General features: G+C 40.5%; 1 protein-coding gene across 7 annotated transcripts in view; it reads left to right on the top strand.

The window, feature by feature from the left end:
• PCDH15 (protocadherin related 15) overlaps positions 1-12,813 on the top strand; it is a 608,113-nt gene that overhangs the window by 147,875 nt on the left and 447,425 nt on the right. For 6 of the 7 annotated variants that reach the window (XM_035137543.2, XM_035137542.2, XM_035137532.2 and 3 more), the window contains exon 2: positions 8,306-8,384. The gene's annotated coding sequence lies outside the window, so the exon portion shown is untranslated. Of the gene's footprint in view, positions 1-554; positions 639-8,305; positions 8,385-12,813 lie in introns of those variants that run through there. The other variant, XM_035137533.2, reaches the window with a different exon arrangement.

Genomic DNA, 12,813 nt, shown 5'->3' with positions numbered 1-12,813 from the left:
TATGAGTAGAAAATGCATACTTGTACATGTAAATAGCTTTGCCTTGCTGTGATAGCGGACTGTAATGTCCCTTTTTATTTCTGCACTGTGTTAAAAAATATATTTGTATGTGTTCAGAATTCTGCGCGGTGGGCCTCTGCTTGCAGATTTGATCTGCTGCTCTTTATTCACCTTCAGGCATGCCTCAAGGGTTCTTGTGCCATATGTATGTATTAAAACAATCACACTTTAATGGCTGACAAAATCTGGGTTGTTGAAATGTTGTCAGGTCATGTTTTAAACCCAAGCCCTTTCAAGGTCTCCCGGGGAAATAGGCATCATTTGCTCTCCCTCTCTCTCGTTCTTTCTCTCTCTCTTTAAACTGCTTTGGCTTCCCTCCCAGCCACTGTCAGTGGAAGAACCAACCAAATCAGCTTCATGCCTGCATGCTTCAGTAAAGTCAGATTAATGTTCTACTTGGTACCATGGTCAAACCAACTGACCTTTGCCAGCTTGTTTGCATCAAGGTGAATTATTAATTACAAAGCTCGTTGAGGGACTTTCTATATGAACCCTTTGCTGTTGTTTGAGACAATCTATTCAGGGGGATAAATAGGCTGGCATGAAAATATTGAAATGAAGGGATGGCATGGAAATAGGTATCGTCATCATTTTCTATTTCAAACAGATGCAAAACTTAAGTTGTCACAACTGTAATATTTTTGTGGGTTGCTTGCCCTTCCATTCACTTCAACTTCCGGCCATTGCTGTGGCATTTTCATGTTTGTGTGTCTATCTTAGCAAGTCCTCAAGGCTCTCAGTTTCTACCATTCTGTAACAGACTATAAACTGTTCTGCAGTAGTTTGCTGCTGAAACTCATTGGCACAGTTTAGCAATTTTAGATTCTGCACTATCTTTAGATAGTAGTGGACATTATTTGCCGTACTTGGAAATGTGGAAAGTCAGCCATACTACCTTGGTGGTCTTTGTACTCACTCTGCTGAGTGGGACTGGACAGAAGTCCAGTCCCATAGTGTTGCCCTGACAGCATCATTGCTAAAACTGTGAGAGATTTGCATTCAAGCCTAAGAATGCTAGTTAGTATATGAAGGGGTTAAGGGCAACAGAGTTCTAATTAGTAGAGTAGGGTCAGTGAGGTCATGTTCTCTCTTCTGATAGGAGGGAGGAAGTAACATTTGTTTCCTGTTCCTCTCTTTCTCTCTCTTTCTATGTTTCTCATGCTACACGCAAAGGAGCTGGGCATGCCTCAATTTAGCTCCCAATCTCAGACATTTGTCTGAGATTGCCTTTGCTGAACTTCAGCTAAGTTTTTTACTTGCATTATCTTATTGCTGTTGCCATAAAGAAAATGCAGGATCATGAACTCAATTAAGTAAGTAAATCATTTTTTAAACTTACTTCAGAGTGTGGTCTGCTTCACTGCATGAGGCGTTGAAGGGGGGATGGGTTCAGCTGCTCCATGCAGCTGAATGGAAATAAAAGAAGGTTTAATACCCTATTCCTATGCTTCATTAATCTGCCTCATGATGAGACTCAATGATCTTCTACTGGGGCTCTTTGTGTGCTAGCCACATGACTTTTTTTATTAAAAACAAAAAACAAACAGGTATCAGCCATTTTTTTCTTTGTTCATTAACCCACACACGTAGGTCGGTGGAGGATTAAATATAATTAATATATATTCCTACTAATTCACATCAAAAACTATAACTGGCTATTGTACCACTATATGCATTTTTTAAGTTACCTAGAAGACAATGTGTCAGTTTTCTTCTGTCGTTCCTATGAATCTGAAAAGAAAGGGACTCCTAAGCAGTATGAGTTATTATCCCCTCTTGCAGAAAAAAGACCCTTTTGAAAGAAAGGGAGGATCTGTTTCTGTTTCAATATTAAGAAAAATTATGGCAGAAACCTATATGCTCACTTGCTTCTCATATGGGGTTATGGCATATCCACAACATCTTATGTCCATGCACAAATACTGTGGGTTTGCTGCTGGAGAAGGACTAACCACTCAGTTTAATGATTAGATAGAAGGTTCTGCCTCCCCTATATTGTTTATTAATAATTTTATATTATTTCACAAATGAATGAATGGCAAAATATGGAAGAAAGTAAATGGGTGCATTTGAGGACAAAAGTTCATTATCCGCCCATTTTTCTCCCCTCTCTTCTCCGCCAGCTGCATAATGTCTATGAAAACAGGGTCTCATACCAAATGCAAATGAACTATGAAAAAGACTAGGAATTGAAGGTGGGGATCAGCATTTACTGTCACAAAGTCTAATCAGAATCTACCTTCCTGTTATCTGAACCCAATGGTTTTGGTCCTACCCTCTGAAGAAGCAAAAAACAAAAACAAAAAACAAAAAAACCCAAGCTTGTTCCATCTTCCATGTGATAGCCTTTTAGATATTTGAAGATGACTATCACACCACCTTTCAGTCTTTTCTTTTCCAGGCTAAACATACTCAACTCCCTCAATTGTTCCTTGTAAACCTGGTTTCCAGACATCTTGGTCACCCTAATATGAACACCTTCCAGCTTTTCAATATCCTTCATAAACTGTGGCACCCAGAACTGGACCAAGTGGTCTGACCAAGGCAGAACAGAGTGGTAATATTATTTCCCTTGATTGGGAAACTATACTTTTGTTAATGCAGCCTAGAACGCCATTAGCCTTTTTTTGCTGCTGCATCACATCGTTGACTCATGTTCAGCTTGGTCTACTAACATCCCCTAGATTTTACATAACTTTTTCTATGGCCAACTACTGGTATAAGTGAAGTGAAAAATGTGTCACTTCAATCATTGCAATAGAAATTAAGGGGAATTCTGTCATGGAATAATCATGTGCTCAGCCTAATATCAGTTTTATGGAGCTGAACTATAAGCAATAAAGAATGTTCATCAAAAGGAAAGGAGAATGGTTGCAGTCCTGCACCTACTGACTTGGGGCTATGTCCCATTGAATTCAGTGAAACTTGCTTCTGAATAGATATGTGTAGGATTGTACTGTTAATTGCCTTAGGAGTGACAACTGTTGAGAAGTATTAAATATATTCAAAGAAGACAAGTTGACAAGTTAAGGCTATCCCTTGCCTATTCAATTCCTGAATGCATTTTTCAACCTTTGTGAAGTGAGCCATCTTTTAGCAAAATTATTTTTTCATCTGCTATATAAAATAGCAAAGACTTCTAATGCAAAGTGGGAAAGGTGATAGCTGTAGAATTACTGAAAAAAATCTTCCATTTTAAGCATTTGAAAATGACTACATTTTTTATTGTCAGGTAGAGGCCTTGATATGGAAAGGGATTTCAGTGAATTAAGTACTGTAGAGGTTTTTAATCTGTTACAGTGAAATGTCACTTTTGCATAGCATGTACAGTGGATGCTTGGGTTGCGAATGTGATCCGTGCGGGAGGCACGTTCGCAATCGCAGCATTTGCAACCCACAGCGCTGTGTCTGCGCACGCGTGGGTCACAATTTGGTGTTTTTGCGCATGCGCGAGCGCCGAAACCTGGAAGTAACCCATTCGGGTACTTCTGGGTTTGCGCGGTGTGCAACCAAAAAGATACAACCTGAAGCGTCTGTAACCTGAGGTATGACTGTATCCTGCCTTTTATTATTATTATTATTATTATTACAGTAATACCTCGGGTTACGAACGCGATCCGTTCCGGATCGCAGTTCGTAACCCGAATAGTTCGCAAACCGAACGCGATGGGCGCCACCATTTTGCGCATGCGCAAAGCGCGCGATTGCGCGCGCGCGGCGAAAACACTTCCGGGTTTGCGCAGTTCGTAACCCGAACTGTTCGCAAACCGAGGTGGTCGTAACCCGAGGTACGACTGTATTATTATTATTTAAAAATTCCTTTCGTACTATATCATGATCACCTATACAAGTTCCAATCTGAAGAAACTTGGATTAATAGGATAGTTTGTATGAGGGGCTCATTTGTTTTGCTGTAGATAGTAATCAATAATGAGAACCCTGGAGTATTTCTGGAATCATTTTATTGTAAGTGAAGCTGTGTTGAAAAATAATTAATGTAGTTACAAAGTAATTTTGTTACTTTGGAATGCCCTGTTAAACTGGCCTTGCAACCAATTGCTTACTAAGTCATGTTATTAACTCGTATAATTCCAGTTAAAACTGAGTTTTGTTGCATTTTGATTTTCTAAAGGATAAAAAAGAAAATCTTCTTCATAAAAATTATATTTACAAGTGGAGAATTGTATTTGTATATTATATTGTAAAAATTCCCTTCCCTCTTCCCTCACCCAACCTCCTATGTTTCCCCATGCAACGATCTGTCTATATCACATATGCATACTCTCAGATATACCGTCTCTGCCTGATTTCCAGTGACCACACATGAGAAGAGCGGCACCCAAAATGTAGGCTCCTTGGCAGGTAGGAAATCCGTGGGATTTCCAGGATTTTTCTCCATTCGGGAGAACAGCGGGAAACGGTTTTAAATCCAGGGATTTCCCGCAAAAAATGGGATACTTGGCAGCTAAGTCTGGGTCCTAAAGTGCCTCTTGAGATCCCCCTCAATGACGGGTGACCCAGTGCCCCACTAGCCGAGCCCCTCCAGGAGAGGCTCAAAGCCAAATCTGAACAAGGTGGGGCCAGGGCATGGCGGGGAAAAGGGGCGGTGGTGGGAGAGGGCGAGTAGCTGAGTGGATCTGGGAGGCGGCATGGCCAAAACACGAAGGGGAGGAGAAAATCCAAGAAAGGGGATTCCCGTGAAAGAGCAGAGAGAAGGAAAGGGCAATCGTGGAGGGGACTCTTCCAGGCGGCTGTTTAACTTGAGCGTGCAGTGTTTCATTATCCAGTACAGTACAGTACTGTTTGCACACTTCACTTCTGCTGCTGTTTCCAGTGGTTTCCAATTTTCACCCTTTAAAATAATCGAACAAGAAAGCCACGCAAAGCTGCCGGCAGCAAAGCTGGGGAGGGGGAGGCAGGGCGCTGGAGGAGGCTTAAGACAACCCTGGCCTTGAGTCCCGTCCTTCAACTATTTCTCCCACAGATTGGGGGGGGGAGTATGCATTCAGCCATCTCGGCTTGTCTGCTTATCATTTCTGCAAAAAGCCTTCCACGGCATCTTGTGTGGATGAAGGCACCGCAGACACAAAAGTGAGGCAACAGGTCTGGCGCCTTGCGAGGCGCAGCTGCTTGAACGAAGTGTGTGTGTGTGCGCGTCCCCAACGCAGTGCATGGCTCCGGCTTTCCTGCTGGGAAAGGGGGGGGCAGGGCGCCGGCGGGATCTCTGAACCACGGCGCTGGATAGGCTTAAGACAGCCCTGACAGGAGAGGGCTTGGCTGGCTCCAGAAAAAAATACTTTGGATGTTTTTTGGGCAAGTATTTGGGTGATGGCAGCTAACAATTGCAGATAGCCTTTCTGTTCTGTCTCTCTGAGTTTGGCGTAGTAGGTGTCCACAAAACCTGCTTTCTACAGTCATACATCCGAACGCTTCGACTTCTGAAGGTTTTGACTTACAAAGTCGGCAACCCCCTGGAAGTCCTTTCGCCGCATGTGCCCATTCTGCGCCTGCGCAGAGCGGCACTTCGACATCCGAAATCCTCAACTTACGAAGATGGCTGAGGAACGGATCGTCTTCGTAAGTCGAGGTACCACTGTATGTCTCTTCAAGGCTTAATGTAGGACAGATAAACCTTTGGAGTGATTCACTGACCACTACTGCTGATGATGCTTCGTTGTACAGTATTCTGACTGTGCTGTGAGTTCCCTGCTCACTTTAATCCTCTAACTTGAACAGCTGTGGATTTTTTCATTTTTATTTTAGATTTGTGGTGTTATTGTTGTTTTTTAATGGAGATGAAATCTGCAACACTGCTTTTTGCCTCAAGGCACTTCCTTGAAACTTACATAGCTGTATACCTGTAGCGATTTGTCTATTTGTCCACCTAAGGGCCTTAAAAATATTTCCTTTTCTATTATTCCTCTGTTCTTTTGCCCAACTATGGAAAAGTCCATGGGAAAGACTAATTCTGTTTTGCTGGAGTTGGTACACCCTCTCTTTAACTTGGTTAGAGTGCATCCAGATTTTTCAGCAAGTGCCTTTTCCTTCTTCTGCATGAATGATGCACAAGTACACCCTACTACTAACAAACCTCTGTGAAGAAACCAACCTTGGAGACCGTATGCCCATACATAAAGTTAACCTTTTAATGTCATGCAGGGTGGGGTACAGAAGCAAAAACTACATAGACAGAAGTGAGTTAAAATGTTTCAGTTCACAGGATTTGACCCGGCATAGAGCAAAGATCTAGACACCAGACAGCTAAGTTGTATTGCCACCCAGCCTGCATGTGGGAAGAACATTACAGGCAGATTGAGGAGCCCCTCGTACTGGGGTGGGGACATGGAGTTTACGAATCACATTTCGCTAGTGATATAGACAGACAGACAGACAGACAGGAATAGCTAATGGGGTGATTCACAGAGAGGTTTTTCAAGAGGATATTGCTCAGTAATTGCCCATTCTGAGTCAATAAGAACAAATGTCATGGGCTGAACCTGTAGGTAATAACCTTTCATTTTAAGTTGCCAAGGACATCTGTTGATCTTTATTTGTGAATCAACATAATAGAATGAATCTTGGGCATTGGAAAAAACACTGCTTGTTAATACATCACTAAATTCCACAATGAACTGATTTCAGAGATGCAGCTCCTCAGGGTTATGTTGTTGTGTTGTGTTGTGTTGTGATGTGGTGTTATAATTTCATTCTTAGTAATTAATTATGTCCTACTTTTCAAATATTTTTTTTCCCAGAGCATGTGGAAAGTGGTACATTTTACAGACCCATTTCCTTCTCTTTTTTCATTAATCTTCATCAGGTCTTAATATATTAACTGACATTAAGGCTGGATGAATGCAGCATTTTCTTATAGGATTGTGGAGACTGAGCCTGTATTTTTGTCCCTAAAAAGCACTTCTTGAGAAAGTGGTTTCATTCTGAAAATAAACACTCATTGCAGATATAACCTTAGTATTTGTGAGCTGCTTGGGTCTTCATTGGATAAATTTATTCAATAGCTGGTGGCACTGAATTTTAAGGAGAGCTCCTTAGAAGCACAAGTGCTCTTACCACACAAAAAGGAAAGTGTATTTGGCACTTTTCACAGCTGATTAGCAGATTCTGTAGCAGACCTTGTTGCATGGTCTGAACAGCAGGTACACATAATCACTCACATTTCTCTTTTTTTGTGGGGACATTTGACTTTAGGTTCTTATATTGCTGAAATTATTGTCTGTAAAACTAAAAAAAAATGGTTTCAAGCAAATAATATTTTAGATACTGTGACCTGGTGTTTGGGTCTACTAAACACTGAGCACACGTGCAGAATCTTGATTTACTTCTGGGGGAAATGATGAATGATTTGTGAAACATAGGGTATGAGCTCCATGTGTCTGTGGATTGTGGCAACATCACTGCTTGCAATATATAATGAAACAGGTCCTTTTATATTGGTTAATAAAGAGCTCTTCCTTGAGAGGCAACCACGCACGGGCATGTTGCCACCCACTCAATAAGGTAGTATGTGCAATTGGGCTATACACTGGCTAATGTGCGTGGACCCTAATAGACAAAATATGAATGACATTTGTAAAACACCAGGGTATTTAGGGCATATATCAAGTATTCCTATTTTACAAGTGCAAGAATCTGGACTTTACAGGGATTTGTACAATATTCATGTAAATATTAACATTAAATATTAAATATTACTATAGTTTTATAAATAGCTTGGGGAGGGAAATAAATCCACTTTTGGTTAGTCACTGAGGAATACTTAGCTGCTTCACATTTATCTTGGTGATCTTTTTTATTATATATTTTTTAAAGAACTAGAATAAAATACTGTTCCTACAGCTTCTTGGTTCAGGGTCTTACTTGAATAAAAAACCCAGAAAGGCTCCTTTCAAAATTTTATTGTAATGACTTTAAATACTGGACACACAGACACATATGTTGTGGATAAAAGCACCAAATTGTAACAGTAAAGTGAAATAAAGATATTAAATAACTCATCCATAAGAGAGAAGTGCTGTTGCTTTTGCGCCAGTCTTCAGTATGTAGACTTGGATTAAAAGGCGACCCTCTTTTTATTACAGTTGGCAGGTGCCACAAAAATGATATACAATCAAATAAATTATCATGAAGACTGTTTTGTTTTAAATGCATGCAGTAGCAAACACAGAACACCATTTTGCTATCGTGGTTTTTTTAATTTAAAAAATGATTATTTTTTTATCCACAGGTTTGCGACAATGGCAGACAAACTACAGAATGCCATATTGCAGTGAAGCTCAACCCAACATCATGACTCCAGAGTCTTGGTGAGAAAATGCTTCAGAAACTTGATCTTTTTGTTTATTTAACATCAGTGAACTTGTGTCAATTTTTCACAAAGAATTAAATGAATATGTTTTTATTTATATTCATAATCCTTGCACTTTGTTGTTGTTTAGTTGTTTATACCCCAAACCAGTGTTTGTGGCTGGAGACAGGATCGTTTATTTGGTCCATGAAGATTTCTCAGCAGATATCTAATTATTCTTTAAAATGTAAAAGTGCCAGAGCTTCGCTTGACAAAATTATGTTATCAGGAACAATGAACATTAGTCCATTGACGGATAAATCCTGGTATCAAAATATGACATATTTATTTCAGAAATTTGACAACCTATGCAATTATTTTTCCCCCAAGGGGATATAGCTTTAGCCAAGAAAGATTTTAAATGGTGTAGAAATGATGTGTTTATGCAGGAAAATTTTGCATCTCTTTATACCTCTGGTATAAATATAAACCAGACCCAGGGGATTGCTTATTTAAAATTAGTACACTTTGTTTGATGAAGGAACTCACTCTTGCTTGGTTGCAATTAATGCCTTCTACATTTCTTCATATTAGCAAAGATACCATACAATCTAAGTTTCTACCACTGGTGAATAGGTCAGAAAATAGGTTTCCTGCAAGGATATTAATACAAGCATCCCCACACTTACATATTTTTGGATACAGTATTTTTTGTATGGCTTGAAGAGAGAGCGGCAGAGAGGGTTTTTGCTTCCACTTTACACAATGTTTACAGGGTGCTCCCCACTTTATGCATTTAGGGGCCTGGAACATAACCCTCCATAAGTGGGAGCCCCTGTATACTGGAGCACAAGCCAAGACACAAGCCAAAATTTACATTGCAAATGTGAAATATCACAGAATGGATTGTCTCTATTACCTCCATTTTATTTTTGTATATTGAATTATGGTCAGCAGTTACCTACAAAACTACAGCTAGAAACCAGTATGATGGAAATTTAAATCTAGGTAAATCACTGGTAGAACTAATTATTACATTTGAAGGGTCATCTACCAGGTTTTAATTGTTTGTTTTTATTTATGCTTCATTTATTTATTTAAGCTTTGTTTTTCATGCTATTTGCTGCATTGTGTCTATCCGTCTGTTTTATTGTTTTATATTGGGATTGTTTTGGTTTTATGCAATGCATAAGAATTATTTATTATTTTTCTTCCTCTTTTTTTTTAAAAAAAAGACGATTATGCATTGTAGCCCTAGCTTATATTTTAAAAACGAGCTTTTTAGTTACACATAAGATCTGTTTTGTACATTTTTTGGAAGAAAAATGTCACAAGTTAGAGAAAGGAATGTTTTGTTTGTTGTTAAGAAGGCTGCCGGAGGGCAATCTGGCAGTCCTATAGGCACAACTGACAAGTGTGCTCAGTTGCTGGGAATTTGCACGTGAAGTTTTCTTATTTGCCTAAATTACATTTTAGAGGGCAATTTATTACGTCTAGACCACTTGAATGCCTATTGATAAGTTCTGCATAATATTACACACTTGAGAGCCTTGCTCTAATGGTAAAATGCGGGTCTTTGTCATAAGTTACTGTATTTCCTGCTGTTACACTTAGCATAAGTCAAAGCTTTACTAAAGGATGAGGGTGGGGTGGCTGTTAGATTATCTTGCTTTTAATGGCAGCTGACTATCATTTGAAACAACAACTCTATCCTTCATAGCTGATCTGTGCTAGATGTTTTACCCACCAAGTTGGCAAGTAATGGTTATAGTTTTTTTCTCTATCTAGAGACCATTTCCACCAGTTCATCCCACACTCATTTCATTGCACCCTGAGGTGGCCAAAAAGCCACAGCAAGCCCTGGTTGGAGTATTTTTGAATTTTGCTGAATTTCTTAGGGGGCAAATTAAATGGATTAACTGTGACAGGACGCAGAAGGCTTAGCCCCTACCTTAATGGTGTCCCTAAATACATACAGTATTTGGCTTTTCCCCACACAAGTGAATAATTGCCATTCATTCCTATAGGGGACATAGTGTTGCAGTTGGGGACATAGAGAGTAATTTAGTCCAACCCTCTACGATGCAGGAATCTTTTGCACAACGTAGGGCTTGAACCCAGGACCCAGAGACTAAGAGTCTCACACTGCACTGAGCTATCCGCAATGCATATCCAGTGCTTCCCTCTGTGTGTGTGTTCATTCATTTGTGTGCTTGTGCACATGCACGCACACGTGCACACAGACAAACATGGCACATCAAAGCAGGTTGAATTAAGCACAATTGCAACAAACATTTCAGGGAGGGGAAGGAGTGTTTATTTCTACCTCTCTAGGGGCCATTATTTGCTTCGGAGGAATGTTGGGTTAATGATAGGTTTGGCTCCTTCCTAAACTGATGATGGATGGCAGGAGAAATAGGTAAACACAATGGACCAAGGTTTTGCCCAGTTATCTTCTCGGTGTGATGGACTCATGGGAAAAAGCTGTCCCATGAGCCTTTGCTGCAAAGAGTAGGGGGAAGCCTATATAAGGCTGCTTTCCCTGGAGCTCACAGCCATTTTGCTTTGAGAGTTTATCAGGTTAGAGCCTTCACTGAGCAATTTTGGGTCGCTGGGTGACAGGGCCAGCAAGGATTTTTTCCTCTCTCAACCTGATTGGCACTTGGTTGGGTTTTTTCCACCTTTCCCTCAGTAAAATTATGGTTTTCCTTTGTTTGGTGGAAGAACATCGTATGAGGGTGGAAATGGCAGGATCAACATAGTATACTATTAGGATAGGGAGCCGCTATAAGGGGCCTGAGGAGAGGATTGATGACCATGGCAAACCCAAGCATGGGTTTGGTTGGAATCTGCACCCTGGTCCCCCAGTGTGACCTTGCTTGCTTGGCTTGCATCACAGTCGACACTGGCCAACTCCTGCTGTTCAGGTGTGGAGAGATCCAATCCAAGCGAATCCATTCCATCAACATGGGGCTTGTGGAAAGCTGAACTGATTTTGAGACCCAATGCCATGCCAATCCTTGCCCCGCCTGTTGCTGTCAATAAAGATTTGGCCAGATTTTATCCCATCACTGTTGTACAGTCTGGTTATTTTGCTGTTCTCATGGTCACATAATGTGCTTGCCTGGGCAAGTGAATTCTTATTATAGCTGTATACTTAGTGATACTAAATGAGTGACCTTCAAATATTAACACCAAAATAAATCTGTTTCATAAATATCTGTAACAATGAACAGTTGCCACTCTTTTCAAAAGCAGATAGTAGCATCCCAGCATTTTGTTACATGGGTTTACTTCGTCAGGAGTCAACATAGCTCTGTTGAACTTTTAACACCTTAAAGTCAGGAAGAGTGTTCTTAATACTGGCAGTTTGTTTGATCAATGCCATGATATATAATGGGAGTTCTGTTTTTGTCACTTTAACAGAAAAATGTTTTAGGAGCTCCATCACTGGGTGCCAATTTAACACCAGGTTTCAGCAGTGCTCTAAAAGTGCCAATGTAATTTATAAGGTGACCTGCCTGTGTGGAAAGCAGTACTTAGACAAAGCTTCAAGCAGTTTGAGAAAATGTTTTAATCTTGCGCTTGTTCAACTGGAACAAAAGAAGTTTGAATGCCTGCCTGTTCCTGCACTGTATCTAACAACCTGGTCCTGTAGATTGGCTTTAGCTGAAATGATGCAAATAGTAGCTTGCTCTGTTGCAGCTGAAGTGCAATCCCATGTACGGAATATCCGGATATTTTCTGATATTATCTGATATTTTCTTGATTAAAGGTGAGCAGATTCACACTGCCTTCTGTGGCTCCTATGGGTCACAGAAGACCTACAGATAGAGCGGAATGAGGTGATGGTGATGATGATGGAAAGGGAAAAGGAGACAGAAGGAACTCCCAAAAGAACTAAAACAGTCATGGTTGCTTGTGAAACAGAATCAGAAAAAGCACATGATTTTACATTAGCAGTGCTTCTGAGGTTAGATTCTAGCAGCAAGCCAAGCTGTCGGTTGTACTTCAGCAGGTTTTCAAACGAAATAATATTCTTGTGCCCCCAAGGAAGATTTCATCTGCACTTTATTGGGCAATTGACATGTTTATTAGCATTCCTTATTCCTGGCACTGTTTGTGTGACTAGTCTCTGTTTTTTGTTACTGCACTGGTTGTGGTGCTTGCCTCTTCTTTCTCCTGCTTCAACAAACCATAGTTTGCTAGGCTGGGGATGTTATATCTGAAACCCCTATTGATTCCCCCACCTCCGCCCAGTGTTAGAGTCATGATACCGTTAGTATTTAGTTGCTTGGTCCCAGCTCCTGCCAACCTAGCAGTTCGAAAGCACGTCAAAATGCAAGTAGATAAATAGGAACCGCTACAGCGGGAAGGTAAACGGCGTTTCCATGTGCTGCTCTGGTTTGTCAGAAGCGGCTTTGTCATGCTGGCCACATGATCTGGAA

The sequence above is a fragment of the Zootoca vivipara genome, chromosome 5, assembly GCF_963506605.1.
Source record: "Zootoca vivipara chromosome 5, rZooViv1.1, whole genome shotgun sequence".
NCBI classification, from domain to species: Eukaryota; Metazoa; Chordata; class Lepidosauria; order Squamata; family Lacertidae; genus Zootoca; species Zootoca vivipara.
Note: the sequence above shows the minus strand (reverse complement) of the source record. Positions and strands in the feature narration are given on the sequence as shown.